A 19629-nucleotide genomic window follows, 5' to 3' on the forward strand; every position below is an offset into this window, starting at 1 on the left:
TGGATGGAAGAAATCATAAAGAAGAAAGGGGGAAGAAGTGTTGTGTGTATTTTTTTTTTTTTTTTTTTCAATTTTTTGTATTAATTTTGAATAGGTGTTTATTTTTTGCAAATTTGTTACCTTTATTGTGTACTTATTGACCCAAATATACACACATACAATTTATATATCCAATCCACTGGTGGAATAGCTATTTTTATACAATGGAGTGTATAATTAGCAGATTTTGTTAATTTTTTTCTTTTTTTGTATTATTTTTTTTTAATAAAACCCAAATGATTCATTTTTTTTTTAAATGGAAAATAATTAAATTCAGCTGTTTAGTTTTTACATCTTGAAGATTTTTTTTTTTTATATTCATTTTTTTTAGTAGAAAAACTATATGATGCTATGATAAAAAATATTAAAGTCAGGTGATGTGAGATGGATTTTGTTTTGAAAAATAAAAAGATAAATATTTCCTATTCGACGCACTTTATAAGTTTTTTATTTTTGTATCTTTTTCTATTTCTATGTCGGAAAATCGTTTGATCTTGTTTTTTTTTTAAATTAGTTGCGCAATTTTTCTAGATGAACCATCATATTGTCATATTTTTGCTTTCATTTCTGTGAGTAAATTTTCTACAAGCTACCTGAAATTGAAAATAGTTTCGTGTATTGACAAATGCAAAAAACCTCATTAAATGTGCATTGATATTTTTTTACGGATGAATGGGAAAGAATTCTATAGTTCTGTTTATTATTTGAATGATTCTGGGAAATACATATTTATTTATTTTAGAATTTTTTACAACTTTGAAGAAATACTGGAGTAAAATAATTTTGGTTTTCGGCCGTATTATCATATCGCAGTAGATGATCGTATTGTTTGGAACTACTTTCACAAATCGTAGGTAGGTACCTACACATTATTGTTTTTGTTCGATATAAATTTGCCTTGTCATTATTAAACTTTTCAAAGTAATGTGGTTATTTGAGAACAGCTGTTTGGTTAAATATTATCTATGTCGTCATTTCCTATTTTGTTTATTATTTTTACTTGGACTTTTGAATACAATAGATAGCAGAAAAAACAATAATCGATTTATCGAGAAAGCATATATTGAGTGCGACATATTCTGATGAACATAAAAATAGGTAATGAAAATATAAAACAATTAACTGCTTGAGATTTTGAGATGGCCTAAACAATATCGATTAATGAAATGAGATCATTTTATTCTAACACTGAGGGAAAAGCCACTATAAAACAACGTAAAATCAATGAAAACCACATTGATTTAACTATTATCTGGAATGATTTTGCGTTAAATATGAACATTTTAAAATCAACGTGGAAAAAAGGTTAATTTTTTATGGTTTCGTATCTTAAAGTAGTTCATCTTTGAAACAACAACGTTTCAACTTCAATTTATTTTTTCCCTCAGTGAAGATTTAAAACTATATTTAAATTCCACTGAAGATATAAAAATTGAAAATAAAACTGATGCTGAATTATACAGGTGTAAAATTTTTTAAGACCTTTAAGAATATTAGGTATTAAGGTAAAATGTTAATCCCACTTGAGTTCGTTCTGCAGTTATAAAGCTTAATTTGTAAGGCTTAGCGGAAAATCAAAATATGAATGCTGTTTTTTTTTCTTCTTCTAGATCTTACCACAAATATTGAATTATTCAAAGTATTATTTTCACTAGTTTAATATTCAAAGCATTGTTTGCAGAAGATTTCATCTTTCATTTTCCACTTCAGTATGTTATCCTGACCAGCAACAATCTCATTATGCTGATTAATGTGACGTTCCTTTGCTTTTGCTTATAACGTACATATATAAATTTGTTTTGTTGGTAACACTGGTGGTATTTTAAAAATTCAGTTTCTAATCTTTTGTAGAAATAAATAGTAATGGGTTTTGCCTAATATATTGGTTTGTATTTTATTTCAAAACACACTAAGATGAGAACCACCTTTCTGCTTATATTTTCATTCTCTGATTAAAAAAAAAACCTTTAAAATGTACTAATGCGAAACGAATGCTCGTAGATTTGATTGATTGATTTCATGATAATGATTCACATAGTCATTGTATAATCTTTCACTATAATAATAATTGATAATGTTAAAACCTGCGAAATGTTATACAATTAGATAACGCCTATTTGTTAATGAAACTTTTGAGGCGTGAGCCGCTCGCAAAAAAAGATAGAAAATTATTTTCTTAGAAAATACACTAGACAACAACAAAAACCAAAAAAAAAACAACATAGTGTTAAACATGATTTCAAAGAAGTCAATAAATGATTTCTATTTCCAAGAAATTATTGATAACAAAATCCTATTTCACAGATGAGATGAGACGAACAAGATTTGTATTTTGTAAATAGATATAGGTACCTACAATATTAAATGTTTTTTTTTATCTTTTAAAACCAAAAAAAAAATTAAAGCAAAGTTAATGTTGTGCGTCCATTGAGTAAATTTGCTGAAAAAATGAAAAATTAAGTTGTTCGTGAGTTTATGTAAAAAGTTGGCGACTCTGACTTGATCATTGATACTCACACTCCTTTCGTTGCAGCATTAGCACCGAAGAAAGCCTGCAAGTTAGCTGGCGGTACATCGCATTGCCTCTTAAAAGTTTTTCAACAGAAGAAAATGTTCCACATACGCCCCAGTGACTCGATGTCAAATATTAATACAGTGCATATTCTATCACTGTCCAAAAAATTTATTAAAATTTTGTTGAACTTTAAACAAAAATCTCAAATAATTCTTACGATGTGCAATTTCATCAGCTGGAAGGCCCATTTCAGTAATCGTTGTCGTTGGTCGTTTCAGAGCTATGCCTTAATGAACTTTTTGATTTGATATTGGAATTCCCGATATTTTTAGTTTTGAAGTAGGTAATTTCAAATCCTTTGCAAACTACATATTGTCTATTGTTCTTTTAGCTTATGCTAAAAATAAATTCCAAGACCTTTTGTGAAACACCAAAGATTCGACCTTAAGACCACACTGACATTCTTTTTGGTCAATTAAGCCCCGCAAAAAATTTGCATATTTAATGCGCAATAGTGCAAAACTTTCCATAGTAATTTAAATGGTCTTACTCATATACTTATGTCTTCATTTTGATTCCCAAAAATTCCTCTACTCTTGCAACCTTCAAAAAAAAGTAGTGGAATATTCCCAAAACAAATCCCAACATTCATAAGAGTATCCACAATCCCTCGACAATGAATTGGAGGCTATGTTCATAACTCAAGTTACCTCTCGCATAACTTACCACTCTTCTCTTTCCTCGATAAACCAAAAAAAAAAAAAAATACAAAAAAACCCAAACCGAGTCCAAAAAATAAATCAGCAAAAAAGTAAAAAAAAAAATGGCAAACTAATGCCAATGCGATACATTACATTCTCATTATCGCCACATGAATTAGTCACCAACGACCAACGTACGCCTCACACAGTTTTATCAACTTCTCCACCGCTCACCTTTTTTTGATTATAAACATGAGACATAAAAGTTATTTTTATATCAACCTACCTTCCTACGTGTGTTGTTATAAAAGGTACAACCATGTTTATCTGAAAGTTCCGGCGGCAATAAAGCTTTTGTTTATTGCCAAAAAAATCAAAAACATAGGAACCATTGGGAAGCATGTGGGAATATTCTCATCAATTTTGGTTCGCACAAAAAAAAAAAAAAAATAAAAAAACATATATTTTTCACCGATATTACTCAAAACCGAAGATATGTTACATCAGCTTATTTCACTGTTTTCGTGGTGAATTTCATGTGAATTTAGTCTCCAATTTTCGTGGGCTCATTTTAGCACTAAATTTGCAATTTGTTGGTTAAGTTTTTTTTTTCAACTTGTTGACAGTAAAGCTGTCATCGAAGTCTTTGATGAAGGTCATTGACTTTGTTTCTTCTTTTTTTTGCAGACTCAATAACTCTTGCTCCCATGGAAGACCTCAACAAGTTATTCCCCCTTATCTCTCTCCCAAACGTGACTATGTGATGGCAAAAATGCCCTTTCTCCTTTTTTTTTTTTAATATCAAATCGAATGTTATGCTCTTGCTGCACATCGCCCCCCCCCCCCCCCCCCCCCCAGCCCCAATCATCAAAGCCATAGCCAGTCAAGCGGTTAAACTACAACAACTACTAGCATAACCGTAAAGTGGGTTTGCCGTATACTAACAGTGAGACGAGCCTCCAAGTTCTCACCAACACCAACTTAGTTTAAAATGATTGGTGTGCTGGTCGGTCTTGATTTGGTTTGCCTTTGGAGCAGCAACAACAACAAATTTTATTTTAAATAAAGTTTTATCTTTCGATGTACTACGTTGCTGGGTTATATAACCATAGCATACATATATACAAGTGCAATATAAAAATGTTGATGTACATAGAAAAACCAGTAAAATATCTAAAAGATATATTTATATCTGGTTGACTAATATGTGTCTGTATGGGAGATATAGTGAAACCAACTTGGTGTTCCTGTGTAGGTAGATGGTTTAAAGGCAAAGACCACCCTATGATAAAGGGGAGGAAGGGGGTATAACAACTTTTCTGAAGTCACGTGTTGTTGAATTATTTTAATTTTTTGCATTTTTTTTTTTCAATTTTTGATGCAATTTCTTTGCTGGGAATAAGTTGGCAAAAGTTTGTATGTGTTAACAGGTGCAACAACAAAATATAATGTTGTATCTCTTACAGATGATCAGACATCTTCAGAGAAAAATTTCTGTTTAGTCATTAATTGCGCGGTAATTTTTTTCAAATTTTTAATTATTTATTTATACAACATTCCACCTTTGAAATAATTAATTATAGAAAAAAAGCCGCTCATCCGTTAAAGAAGATGATGAATATGCACAACGAAATTTTGAGAAATGGAAAGTTTTTTCTCTTTGTTGTGTTTTAAAATTAAATAAAAGGAGGCGCGATACTTACCTATACGATCAATGAACGATTGGATCTCTCGAGAATGACTTGTAATTGCAAATTAAAAAAAAAATTCAAATTAAATATCTATCGATGACAGGAGAAAACTATGGAATTTGTACTTGTCATCTTGTCAATATCATCTCTAATGAATATGACAATAGTTTAATTAATAATTACTTAAGTACTATACACACAGTATTAGAACGTGATACGTGACTGTGAAAGGTGCAGTATGATACAAAAGTTTGAAATTGATCTGCAAGTTAGATTTCATCATGCAAATTTCTGGTGGCTAGAATACATATTAGTGGAAGTTGAATTTCTGTTAAAAAGTGTTAATATACCTATAGGTTAATAAAAAGGTTTAAGAAAATGTTTTTTAATGATTTTTCAAACTAACCTAAGATATTAGCCATATTCTAATCATACAAATAAAGTTGTGGTTGAAATACAAAGAATTTGATAGGCGTTACTACACCTTTTATACAGGACTTTTGTTTCAAAGTTGACAATAGAAACCTTAAGTAATTAGCAAGGGGCATTTGTTATCTGAGATAAGGATTGACATTAATAGTGACTTTTGCTATTTCAAAGTGTTGATAATAATGATTTCTGGTATCTGTTGTTATTTACTCGGATTTTATAAAGCTTGTCCAATAAATTGATTAAACTATTTTATCCATTTATGGTATCTAATTTAGTTAATCAAAAAACACATATATCGCCTGTTTTCTTTTTCAGCAGTATCAACCAATTTTTACATAATAATAGTTTTTTTTTTAACAGACAAAAAATATTACGTATACACCACAGTGACCAATAACAAAAATCAAAAAGCGTCATAGATTTATTAAATAACGTTAATAAAGAAATGATAAGTTTTAGCATGTATGTGAACACTTTCTCAAGAACGAAGAAGATTTGAAGTTTTCTTTTTTATACATAGTCTTTGATGAATTTTGTTACAAAAACAGAATAACTTATTACCAAATTCATATGTATATATTTTTTTTCCTTTCTATTTCATTTTAAGCTGAATTCAAATCACTTAAAATAAAAATCATAGGACGACATCGTTTCAAATATAACGTGCTTTTTGGTCCGGTACATATTTTTCACTTCAAACTTAGTGTGTAGTAGCTTTTTAAGATTGTACAGAGATGTATTTGGAAATAATTTCTTAGGACAAAAATAATGGTACCTGCCAAAGGTATACGAATTTTAGAAAAGTATGTTTTTTTTGGGAGCGGGTCATAATTCTGCTTGTCAAAATTCTGTGCGACAAAATTCTGTAGGGTCAAAATACTGTAAGACCATAATTCTGTACGTCATTATACTGTAAATACAAAATTCTGTACGTCAAAATACTGTATGAACAAAATACTAACATGCAAAATTCTGTTTTGTAAAATTCTGTACGGCAAAATACTGTATATCAAAATTCTGTAAAAATGCTGTAAAAAAATATCGTTTTGATAATGTACAAAAGTGCGCGCGCACTTTTTTACATTATCAAAACGATATTTTTTTACAGCATTTTTACAGAATTTTGATATACAGTATTTTGATGTACAGAATTTTGAAATACAGTATTTTGACCAACCAGAATTTTGCTATACAGAATTTTGACTTTCAGAATTTTGCTCGTACAGCATTTTGCACATACAGAATTTTGACATACAGTATTTTGGCATACAGTATTTTGAATACAGAATTTTGCAACATACAGAATTTCGACCCCAACCGATTTCGATTTTGAAAAAGGAGGAGGTTTTCAAGGGATCGGGTCAAAATTCTGGCTTCAAAATTCTGCTTTTCAAAATTCTGCTTTTTTAACGAAAATTCTGTTTTTTTCTATTCTGCTTTTCAAAATTCTGCTTTTTAAAATTCTGCTTTTCAAAATTCTGCCAATATTATACTTAACCAAAAAAATTCTGCCAATTCTGTTTTTTTTATAACATGTGCGTTGACTAAAGAAAAATACACCTCATTAATGTAATTCAACATTGGTACTTTCCTAAATTTTTTTGTTTCAGTGTCGCAAATATTTTTTAAAATGCATAGACTGATTTTTTTTAAATAAATTCTATAAATTATTGGAACCGATGTTGTTTGATACAAAGTATTCCTTTTCTTATTCAAATTCTTGAATATTCATCTTTATTTAAAAAATTTTGAATTATTTTCGGAAATTTTTAGTATTAAAAACCTTTTCTTAATATTTTCAAATGTATTCATTTATAAAACAAAAATTAATATGCATTTAAAGAATGATAAATTAATAAGGTAAGTAATCAAATAAGCAGATCATTTTTCAAGAAGATGATTTTACAGAATTCTGCAAAAAATTAAAAAAGGGTTTGGAAAATGTTAAATGTTATGTTAATTTTTTGCAGAATTTTGAAAAACAGAATTTTGAAAAACAGAATTTTTAAAATCAGAATTTCGAAAGCAGAATTTTGTAAAGCAGATTTTTGAAAGCAGAATTTTGACAAAAGAATTTTGACCCTGGCAGAATTTTGACCCCAACCCGGTTTTCAATTCGTCGGTTTTTTTTGTTTTTGTATGTTTGTTACCTCATAACTTTGCAGTAAATGAGATTTTTTTTTCTAAAAATCTTATCGATAAAATAAATCAAATTGACGATTTTTTTTTTTTTTTTTTTTGAAGAATGAATTTTATGTTTATTTTTTCATATACCTACCTATAATTACTAAATTTTTTACATAAAATAAGTAAAAATGTAAGTTACTTCAGCTCTAAAAGCAAGTTTTTGCGGCCAGATCGTACATTTTATTGAGTTTTATTTATTTAACTAACAAAGCAGAAATAAATTCTAATATAAAAATTTAATTGATCAGAATTCAAAACTCTAGCTACAACAGAAATTGTTATAGTTTACTAGAATTTTTAAAACCCCCAGTTCAAATACGTTTTTATTAATAACAATTGTTCATTTTTATTACAAGAAACATAGTCTTCAAATTAAAAATAAATTGAAGTTGATTAATTTACTCGTAAAAAGTTATAAAATTCTCATTTTCAAAGCAAAAACTTAACTTTCTTAAATAAAAAGTTAAAAGAATAATTAATTTTCTGCGGTATGCTAAAGTAGAAACTCAAAATCGAAACACAAAAAAGGAAATTGTCGTTCACCATGATTTTGTTTCCTTTATTTGTCATATGATCATCCATATTTTAATTTTTGGAAAAAAAAACTACACATTAATTAATTCAATTTATATTTTCAAATAATGAACTTGAAGTGCATCCACTCACAAACTATATTTGTGTAAAAATACATTCAATGGGAATGGGATTTTTGTACTTTTAAAGAAAGAAGAGCACTTAGAAATTAAAAAAAAAATATTAAGTGCCACTTTCTTGGAAAGTTTGATTATAAAATAATTCCTTTTTAAATTATTTCTTAAGCTAAGTATGTGTACGTACTCAAATCGAGTGAAAATGAAGTATGTATTGTGTTATGCGAATTTTTCAGTTCTAATTTCAATTAAATTGAATCGTGTAAGACGTAGTTTACTTCCCAAAATATCGCAAGAAAAGAAACAACAAAATCAAAGAAAACTACAGTGAAAGCAAACATCTCCAAAAAGTGGACAATTGTAGGTCCCTTTCATTTTTGCAAACTAATTACACTCACACAAGAAATTGTGATTTTTTATAATCAAATATGACCGTTATAAATTTTTGTGGCTATTTTTTTCAGTGTAGATTGAATTGATATTTCAACCGCGAGCGTTTTTGTGAAATCATACTAAATTCTCACAAAAAAAAACTGCTAGTGTAACGAAATCCCAGAATTGACCTATGAGCTCAGATTTTTGAAATATTCAACTTTAAATGCACAGCCTCATTCTATAGGTACCTACCTTCATCCTTACATCCTTAATTTTAATTGGACCTTTGGAAGGTTAATAGCAAAAAATCTATATTCTCATATTATAAGAATTTTGGATGATTAATAATAACACGGTGTAACACTCAAAATATACGCGGGCGGAGATCTATCAGGTTTTGTAGAGCTAGTCCCACTGAATACGAAACGGTATTTGAAAATCCCCTAACACCCCCAAAATCTGGAGTTACGGGCAAAAAATTGTTTTTTGGACCTTCACCCATTGAAAAAATTCTAGCTTCGTCAATTTTTTTACCCATTTTCGATTTTCTTACAGTTTCTGATAGAAGATAAATGTATAAAACATGTAACTCGGTTAAACCACTTAGAATTAATATGCTGTCAAAGTTCAAAAATTTAATTTTTTCGTCATTTGCCCAACTTCGGCATCAATTTAAAGTATATGTTTTCAAAACAACATACTATTTAAAAAATATATTCTAGAACTATATCTATTTCCCAATCAATCGAGGTATTTTTTATGAAAATCACTTCAAAATTGGCTTAGAAAAAAAAATTTTCGATTTCAACCCAGATACAGAAATTCGAACTATTAGGTAAAGAACAAAAATGTTGTTTCGGCACGCAGTAGGATAACTTGGGAGCCAGGATTTGATAACGGGTTTTTGTAGAGGAGCTCAAAACAAACATTTTTTTCTTTGGGAGGGGGGTCTATCTCTCCCCGTTTAGGTGGGAGGGGCATTTTTCAAAAAAAAAATTATCAAAATAAAAAATAAATTATTAAAAAACAACGGCAACACTTACAGTAATAAATGATACCATTTCCGAAATGCAAAATTGTACATTTGATTCTAATTTTTAAATCAATATAATATAACCAACAGTTTTTGAAATAATCGATTTCAAAGTTAAAAATAGGCGAAAACAAATTTTTTAAAACTCATTTTATACTTTTTTTTTCCAGACTGTGAATTTTAATAAAAAAAAAATTACTCACCCAGAAAACTACCTCAATTGATTCCTTATCAAACAGTGAAAACTATATGTTTCTATGTCTTCTATGTAGTTTATGAGAAAATTGAACAATAAAAACAAATAAAAACAAAAAATATTTTGAAAAAAGAAAAATCTGATAAAATAATTTTTCAATTTTCTCAAAAACTAGAAGAAAGAATTTTTGAACTTTTACAGCTTATAAATTCTAAGTGGTTTAACCGAGTTACATGCTTTATACATTGTTGAAAAGGTATATTTATCTTCTATCAGAAACTGTAAAAATATCGAAAATGGGTAAAAAATTGACGAAGCTAGAATTTTTTCAATGGGTGAAGGTCCAAAATAACGTTTTTTTCCCGTAACTCCAGATTTTGGGGGTGTTAGGAGATTTTCAAATACCGTTTCGTAATCAATGCGACTAGCTCTACAAAACCTGATAGGTCTCCGCCCGCGTATATTTTGAAACCTCATTTTTGTAACACCGTGTAATTGTTTATTCCTCGTGAATGATAACATAAATGTTTGTATGTCAAAATCTAAAAATACTTAAGACCTTAAAATACTCCAATGATGCTTGTTTCTTATAGACTTACAAAACTTTTACATCTAAAATACAAAGGTACAACGAAAAAAATGTGTATCTGATTGTGTCTAAAAAAATGACATAAATGTTTACACATGCAGTTAGATTTTTCTCTCAAATTAATTCACTGCATTTGTCGTGAACAAGTTCAAACAAAACACCAACACTTTTAAAAAGTCTAATAAAACTCAATTTCCGATGCAGTTTATTTTTTGTTTACGGATATAAAACTGACAACAGATTGCATGTAGTCTCATAGTCTGGCTCTCAAATTATAAATTCAGATTGACTTTGGAGAAAAAATAGTTATTATCTACCAACTGGCTGAACTAGTGAGTGAGAACACGCAACCTTACAACAATTTCAAGGACTGTTCCATTAATAAATCTGATATGATATATTTGATCATTGCATAGTTACGTACATTATATTGATGCTTCACATCGTTCATCAGACAAATTCCCTCATTCAAAATTAACATTCAATTATAGAATTTATTAGCGTAAAATAGCTTTTAATAGCCACGAGTAGAATTTGTGACTAAAGAAAAAATAAGCAAACTTTAGCCTTACCACCTTGACTAAGGTTGCATGATATGTTCTGTTCTAAGACTGTATCTACGTACATCCAAATGTTTACAATCTGCCACTTGACTTTGTAATATCTCTCTGTGTAATGTTAAGGTTTTACTTAAGACTTGATAGTGTAGTCAAGTCATACAGATATAATGCTATCAGCAAATTCGAATAACTCGGTGGGATTAAAAAAACAACATCCCCCGACTTGCCGACTATTAAAAGATAATCTGGAGTAAGTGTTGAGTGGATTTTCACATACCTACGAGTGGCATGTAACTCTGAGAAATGGGTAAACACCCAGGAATTGTTTAGATTGTGGAATTAAGTTATTACTTATTATGAATAAGACAACAAAAACGGTGTCACTCGTACAACGAATGTCTTACATGATTTTTTTGAGTGGACAAACTATATTAAAGTTAAGTAATAGAGAGCTATAATAAAGTTTGCAGTTTGTACTGAATGAAATCGGTTTTTTGAATTAGGTAAGAGTTAAGCTTTTATTTCACTTACAATTCTAATGGATACCATGTGTCTTCTTTAAAAGGAATACAAAACAAACACCTAGGTATAAGGTTTTTTATTTTGATTGAAATGTTTACACGCTATATCAATTGATTTGTTTTGTACATTATGTCAAACGCACATGATGATCAAGTCGAATATTATATTTTTAAGTGATTTTTCATTAAAATGTCATAAATTGTTAAATTTCACTTGACTATTTTGTTATTTTTTTTTCGCAATAAGTCAATAGTCAGGAAGTGAAATAATTTTCGTTTAGTGATAAAAAACAATAAAATTAGTGAGACAAACAACGCGTGCGGTGTTATTTTTTTAATATTAAGATATAAAGTAAATAAAACCTAAGAAAGCTGTAGAATGAATAATAAGCAAAACTGTTTTTGAAATCAAGTCTTCGTGATTTTGGTGTTTTGTTTATCAGTGATTATTTAAAGTTTATTTTAAAGAAATGAGTTTGATTAAAAGCCGTTTATTACTCAGCTGGTTCTATTCGCAATTATTCTGCAAATCATAAATAAATATTATAGTGGAGTAACTAAAGCTCAAAAATTGGCAATATTAGGGAACCCGGCCGAACAGCTTAGATTTTGATGATCTTTTTTTTCAAACGTCGGTAATTAAAAATACTTTAAAGTCTATAGATTAAAAATTGCCGGTGTTGCCGTTTTGATTTTTTAAATTTAATTTAATTTAAATTTTTTTCAAAATTTTTTCTTAAATTTCATAAATTAATTCATGCCAAAAGATTGTCTAGGAAATTCAAGGAAAAAAAATATATGGGAGTGAGGGACAATCTTCCATAGTTCAAGCGATAGATGCAATTTTCTTATTAATTGACTTCAAACACAAAAAAAAATATTTGAACACAACGGCAACACCTACAATATTCAAATATACATTTTTTAAAAGCTAGAAGCTTAGTCATATATGTAAAATTAAAATTAATGTAATTGAATGAACGGCTTTTGAAAGAATGGTAATTGAACTCAGATTTTTGAAAAAAAAAAAAATTGTTGAAAAAATTTTAACATGTCGTTTTTTAAACTTGGTCGTAATATAAAATGCATTTATTTTCAAATTTTTTTGGCCGAATTTATTATGATTTCAAATTATAAAAGAAATTGTCAATATGTATTACGGTTAATGAAAAAAATTAAAAAGTATTTCATTTTCGAAGAACTTTTTTTAATAAATGTTTTGAAAAAAATTATAACTTATTTATTTTTTTAAAGTTCAACATCTAAACATAAAATTATTTTTTATTCATTTAATAACCCTTAATGTTGAAAGTTAAATAGCAAAAATTTAAAGTTCCTATTTACCACAGTCTTTGAGAAAATTAATTATTTCAATGCAAACATTCAGTTTTAATATAAAAAACCATTGAAATTGAAGTAATTTTTCATTTTTTTTTTTCAAAAGTGTGATATATTTTACCTTTTTTGCTTCGAAATTCAACTGATAATATTTATGGCCAAAATTTTTTTTAAATAAATTCATATTTTATTAGAAAAAGTTTGGAAAAAGGTGATTTTAAATTTTTCTAATAACATTTTTTTTTTTAATTCTGAGTTTGAGGACCATTTTTTCAAAAAGTCTTGATTAAATTTAGTGGATTTAAATTTAAGAGATATGAATGAGCTTCTGGCTTTTTAAAAATGTATTTTAAAATGTTGTAGGTGTTGCCGTTGTTTTCAAAATATTTTTTTTGTGTTTGAGGTCAGAATGTTAGAAAATTGCATTTATCGCTTAAACGATGGAAGATTGTCCCTTACTGCCTTTTATATATTTTACTTAAATTACCTAGAGAATCTTTTGCTATCATGAAATTTAAGCAAAAAAAATGGTTTAGTTAAAAAAAAAATTAATTTCAATTTTAAAAACAATACGGCAACACCGGCAATTTTTAATCTATAGACTTTAAAGTATTTTTAATTACCTAAGTTTGAAAAAAAAAATCGTCAAAATCAGAGCTGTTCGGCCGGGTTCCCTAATAATTTGCTTTAGTTACTCTCTACTATTATAGCTCAGGGCAATTAGTCAAAATATGGGCATGAAATCGCATTTTTCGCGGGACAAAATTTTTTTCATGGAATGTGTTCGGGTGGTTGTCCTTATCATAAAAGTCAATTTGTTGGGAAAATTGGAGGTTGGGAACAGCCGCCATCTTGGAAAAGAGATTGGTAGCGTTTTTATTGAATAGCTCCATTGTTATTCATTTTAACAGAAAATGACAAAGGTAGGACTTATTAACAATAAAATTATCTAAACAATGATATACAAAACAATTCCGTGAGTTGATTAAATAAAATTTTATAGTTGGTCAAAGTGCGGGTTTGTATCGCAAGGTTGGGACAAAATGACATTTTTTCATATATCTGACGAACTTTTGATTTGTTTGGATAATTCTTCAAGAATGAATTATAGTACTTATAATTACCTATAAAATGAGCCCACAATCGTTATTGTAACCATCGTATTGTAGAAGTAATCTAACTCCGAAACTCTCCATGTACTAGTCAAAAGTGAGAAAAAAGCTAGTTTTTTGCTAGTAGGCCGAGAAAATTTTGGGAGTAGAGGTATAACCAAAATATAAGTACGCAGTTTTGCTGCCATACTCGTGTTAATGTCGATTTCAAAGGTCTGACAACTCTAATTTTGGGCTTTATACGGTTTTTGGGGGGTTTAATAACGTAAGTTTTCCAGTTAACGTGAATGGGCTAAATTTATACTATTTGAAATTATAAATATACAAGCTGATTCCCTATTATTTTTCCTAAATCTAGACACCCCAATCTTGAGGATGTGACCAATAGAACTCAAGATATAAGCCGTTTATACGATTATGTTTTAGAGGCTTTTTTGTTTCGATTTTTGTTTGTTTATTTGAATTGAAAAGCCTGATATGGTTAGTTAAAAAAGCTTATATCGTGAGTTCTATTAACCCCATAGCCGAGATTAAGGTGTCCAGATTTAGGAAAAATAATAGAGCATCAGCTTGTATATTTATAATTTCAAATAGTACAAATTTAGCCCATTCACGTTAACTGGAAAATTTAAGTTATTTAACCCCCCAAAAACCGTATAAAGCCCAAAATTAGAGTTGTCAGACCTTTGAAATCGACATTAACACGAGTATGGCAGCAAAACTGCGTACTTATATTTTGGTTATACCTCTACTCCCAAAATTTTCTCGGCCTACTAGCAAAAAACTAGCTTTTTTCTCACTTTTGACTAGTACATGGAGAGTTTCGGAGTTAGATTACTTCTACAATACGATGGTTACAATAACGATTGTGGGCTCATTTTATAGGTAATTATAAGTACTATAATACATTCTTGAAGAATTATCCAAACAAATCAAAAGTTCGTCAGATATATGAAAAAATGTCATTTTGTCCCAACCTTGCGATACAAACCCGCACTTTGACCAACTATAAAATTTTATTTAATCAACTCACGGAATTGTTTTGTATATCATTGTTTAGATAATTTTATTGTTAATAAGTCCTACCTTTGTCATTTTCTGTTAAAATGAATAACAATGGAGCTATTCAATAAAAACGCTACCAATCTCTTTTCCAAGATGGCGGCTGTTCCCAACCTCCAATTTTCCCAACAAATTGACTTTTATGATAAGGACAACCACCCGAACACATTCCATGAAAAAAATTTTGTCCCGCGAAAAATGCGATTTAAATTACTAATTTCCCTGGGCTATTAAAGGAGTTCCAAATAGTTCAAAACCTTTCAGAAATGGCCTATGAAAGTGACCTGCTAGCTTAAGTGAATTCTCTCATGTCGACAGTAAAACCTAAAAACCTTTGGCGCTCATGATGATTTATGTACTTACATACACTAAAATAGGCAGTAATCAAATCGGCGTAAGTCCTAAAATTCAGTTTTGAGCAACGAGAGATTTAAGATACACGGTTTTTTAAAACAACACTTTTTTGAGTGCCATCTAGTTTTGAGTGTAGCTAGCAACATAAATCTATTTCTATATATGTTTGCACCTTTAACACACTCAACGTCAATTCTGTGGGTCATCTAACGAAGCTTTTAGTCAAACTGAACCTGAAACGGAAACAACGTTCAAAACTAGAAAAAAGTAGTTCTAGAACTAAATGTTTTATAAGTGAAACATAGGTGTACGATTTTAAAAGTTTCTACAAAGAATTCTTCTAGATAAATGTTATACACATACAAGACTTACCACTGCCTTGCAGTTTCAGACCTTAAAAAATATGTTAGCTTTGTTTAATAGATATTAGTTTTATTGGTGATAACTGATAACCGATGTTCGCAGCTACACTCTAATGATTCAAAATAGAGGAATTCAGTATGACATCGTAACTAAAAAACGTAAATTATGTTCAATGTATGCTTGCTATTTATATCACAGAATCACGGAATTAAATATAATAACTAGTATTTATTGTGCTGATACCGTGGGCACGATAGACCTTTAATTATCAGCCTCTGAGCTTAACTCTAGACAATGGCTTTAGAGAAAGTTAAAAAAATCGAGCAAGTTCTGGGTTCGGAAGTTTAAAATAGGGCAAATATAGTCCTTTGACCTCCAATAAAGAATATTTGTTTCTGAAGGCGCGTAAAATTGGTGAAGATAAAGTGAAACTGAACAACCTGTGGAAAATGTGGTAAATTTTTTCAAGTTCGTTATACATTTTAAATTATGTATAAAAACCAATAACACTGGGCAGCAAAATTAAACTTTTTTTTTTTTGTTACAGAAACCAAGGTATGTAGGTATACTTTTCTATAGAATTTTGAAGTGCTGTGCTCGAATCCGAAGTCAAAAAAATTCTATCACATTAAGTTTTTGAAATAATCCCGTTAGAAAATCGAAAATGCCGCTTTTTACCAGTTTTTTCGAGGATATTTCTTAGCGTTTGGTTATTTGTTATAAATATATTTGTAACGGTTTCTAAAAGGACTAAATCTTGTCTTTCTAAATCCGTTTAGATCTTTCAAATATCTTCTCATTTTTAATAGCAAATCTCGAAATGTTCTTTGCCAATCGCTTTCAAATTTGATCTAACTCAAAATTCAGTTAAGATCATAAAAATAAGGAAAAAGTGATTTTTGTTTAAAAAAAAAAACATTGCTTGAACAGTAATTCCAGTTTTACGAGTTGCAAAATCAAAAAAAAAAACACTAACCACAAGGTTATTTTATTTTAAGATCAATAAAACTACAAAAATTCCTCCAAAAATAAGAGAAGTACAAAATATGGCATACAACGAACCTGATTTACGTTTATGCTAATAGCCGTTAACTTAAAAAAAAAGTTCCACCAGAGAACATTTGCATAATTCACTATCAAGTTATTCAAACAAAATAAAAGAAATGCCGCAATTTTAATGACAGATATAACAAATAATTTGCTACCCACAACTCTTGTTCAAGACAGTTTGGCATTTCCTTTATTGTGACGCATTGAAATGATATGAGATTGATTATTATGAACGGGTTTAATTTTTCTTGTTTCTTATTTCTTTTTTGCATTTTTAAATTTATTTAAAAAAAATCGGACTTTGATTTCAAAGTTTTATATGTAATTGAAACCGGAATTCTCTTAGAACAGAAAATTTGAAGCTGACAAAAATTAATGAGAAATTAATAAAAGTCTCTCAAAAATATTCATATTTCGAAATCAATTACCTGACATTTAGATTTTTGAACTCTCGTCCTATTTGGCCCAGTTAACAACAGAAAAAACTGTTTTAGCTTTTCATGAGAATTAGGCTTGTAAAAAAGATGTACTTTTATTTTATACAGTTCAGTCCAAGATGTAAAATTAAAACTTAGAAAGATATCTTTTTTCTGGCTTTCTTAAAAATTGATCAAAACATATTTGGAGAAATTAGGGCGGACTTCGTTGTTCAAAGGAACACTGCTAAAAGATTATAGCAAATTTGCACGATTAAGTTTAAAAAAAACCGGTTGCCAATGTTGCCATCTTACCATTTCTTACATTTTGTATCATTAATCACATTCACAAACTATCAAAACATGATAATTGATTTTATTTTATATTGAATAATGATGCTGCAACAAGTAGGATATGTATAGTAAGGTGGGTCGTTTTTGGGTTTTTTTCGAATTTCAAATCGTAATAGCGCAGAAAAGTTGGTAAGGGCGAAGACTAAGAGGGGGTTAAAAAATAATCAAAATCGGTTAATATCTTCAATCCGCGCATCGGCTCTAAAGCTTGCAAAAATATTTAAAAAATTGTATTTTTACAAAAAAAATTTAAACACCTTAACATCTTTTTTTTTTAATATAATAGCTTTGGACAACCTTTATATTAGCTAAATATTAAGTAGAAAAGTAAATATTAAGTAGAAAAAAAATTGTTCAAGTTGGGTAAGGACTTCCGGTCGCACATGCGTTTTGAAATTTGTCGAAATATGGCAAAATTCCTATTTTTACGATTTTTTTTATTGGCTTAGACTATTTGGTAAATTATTATTTTTCCCAAATTTGAAGTTAAAATAAAGTTGACACAATCAGTGAATGCTATGGACTCGTTAAAGATTTGAAAATCTGTTGGTCAAGAGGGATTTGACTATGTATCATTCTCCTCCAAGAAATAGCATAAAAAGGGTATATATCTAAAGTGTTTTTTACTACTTTGGTACGTTTTGGTCTTTGTTTTAAATTTTTTTAATTTTGTTTTTCATTGAATATGAACAGTTCTAAACGAATCTAAGAGCGAACATCTTTTTGACATCAATTTAGCTAAATTTTTAGCTTATATTCAGTTTTGTAAAAGAAAATTCTATAAACGCTTATTCTGTTCGCCATTTTGGAACCACCATTTTGAAAAAATAAAAGTTGGAAGATTTTTCGTATTTCTAATACTAATATGTTTCAGTGTCCCAAATTTCATGACTTTTCGTCAAGAAATGGCTGTGTAAATGATTTTTGACGCCATAAAGCACCACTGTGCGACGAGGAGAATGATACATAGTCAAATCCCTCTTGACCAACAGAATTTCAAATCTTTAACGAGTTCATAGCATTCACTGATTGTGTCAACTTCATTTTTACTTCAAATTTGGGAAAAATAATAATTTACCAAATAGTCTAAACCATTAAAAAAAAATTCGTAAAAATAGGAATTTTGCCATATTTCGACAAATTTCAAAACGCATGTGCGACCGGAAGTCCTTACCCAACTTGAACAATTTTTTTTCTACTTAATATTTAGCTAATATAAAGGTTGTCCAAAGCTATTTTATTAAAAAAAAAGTTGTTAGGGTGTTTAAATTTTTTTTTTGTAAAAATACAATTTTTTAAATATTTTTTTAAGCTTTAGAGCCGATGCGCGGATTGAAGATATTAACCGATTTTGATTATTTTTTAACCCCCTCTTAGTCTTCACCATTCACAACTTTTCCGCGCTATTACGATTTGAAATTCGAAAAAAAAACCCAAAACCCACCTTAATGTATAGCTACCTATATTATATATGCCTACTCTGGAGGTAGCAACGATATTCCTCTTCTGACAACACCAAAAAAAAAAAGGAATAATAAACAATTAAAATCATACGATCTCCCTTTCCTCAACTTAAAACCATATGTTTTAGAGCAATTCACTTAAACCGGTTGCGTGCGCGTGTGGAAAATCCCCAAAAACTCTTTAAATAAAAAAAAATTAATATACGCATTGCATCAATGAATATGGACCCAATACCTACATACCGAAAAATTCATCTTCCATTATTCTCTCACTTTCCGAAAATTTTCCATTCCAAAAATTAATTCCAACAAAAAATCAAAAAAAAAAAAAAAAAACATAAAGGACTACCTACTTTCATCTCTTCATCCATAAAGCCGGTCCCATATTTTCCCTATGTATTAATGCTACATGTATGCAACACCAACAACAGATTGACAATGACAAGTGCGAGTGCAGTGCCTTGCCTTAATTGATATGCGCTGTTATATATTGATTTAGAAGACGTGAGAAGTAGCACTCTTTTGTCTTCCTAAATCATCATCATCATCGTTTCCAAATGTCTCTAGAAAGTTCTCAATGAAGAGGATCATTGATCTCAAAAAAGAAATAAGCGCACAAAGACACTAC

The 19629-nt window shown here is 29.2% G+C and overlaps 1 protein-coding gene across 1 annotated transcript in view; it reads left to right on the forward strand.

Annotated features, from left to right (window-relative positions):
* Nucleotides 1-19629, forward strand: part of LOC129907079 (RING-box protein 2) — a 92273-nt gene that overhangs the window by 34716 nt on the left and 37928 nt on the right. The gene's annotated exons all lie outside the window — the stretch shown is intronic.

Source organism: Episyrphus balteatus, chromosome 1 (assembly GCF_945859705.1).
Source record: "Episyrphus balteatus chromosome 1, idEpiBalt1.1, whole genome shotgun sequence".
Taxonomy (NCBI): Eukaryota; Metazoa; Arthropoda; class Insecta; order Diptera; family Syrphidae; genus Episyrphus; species Episyrphus balteatus.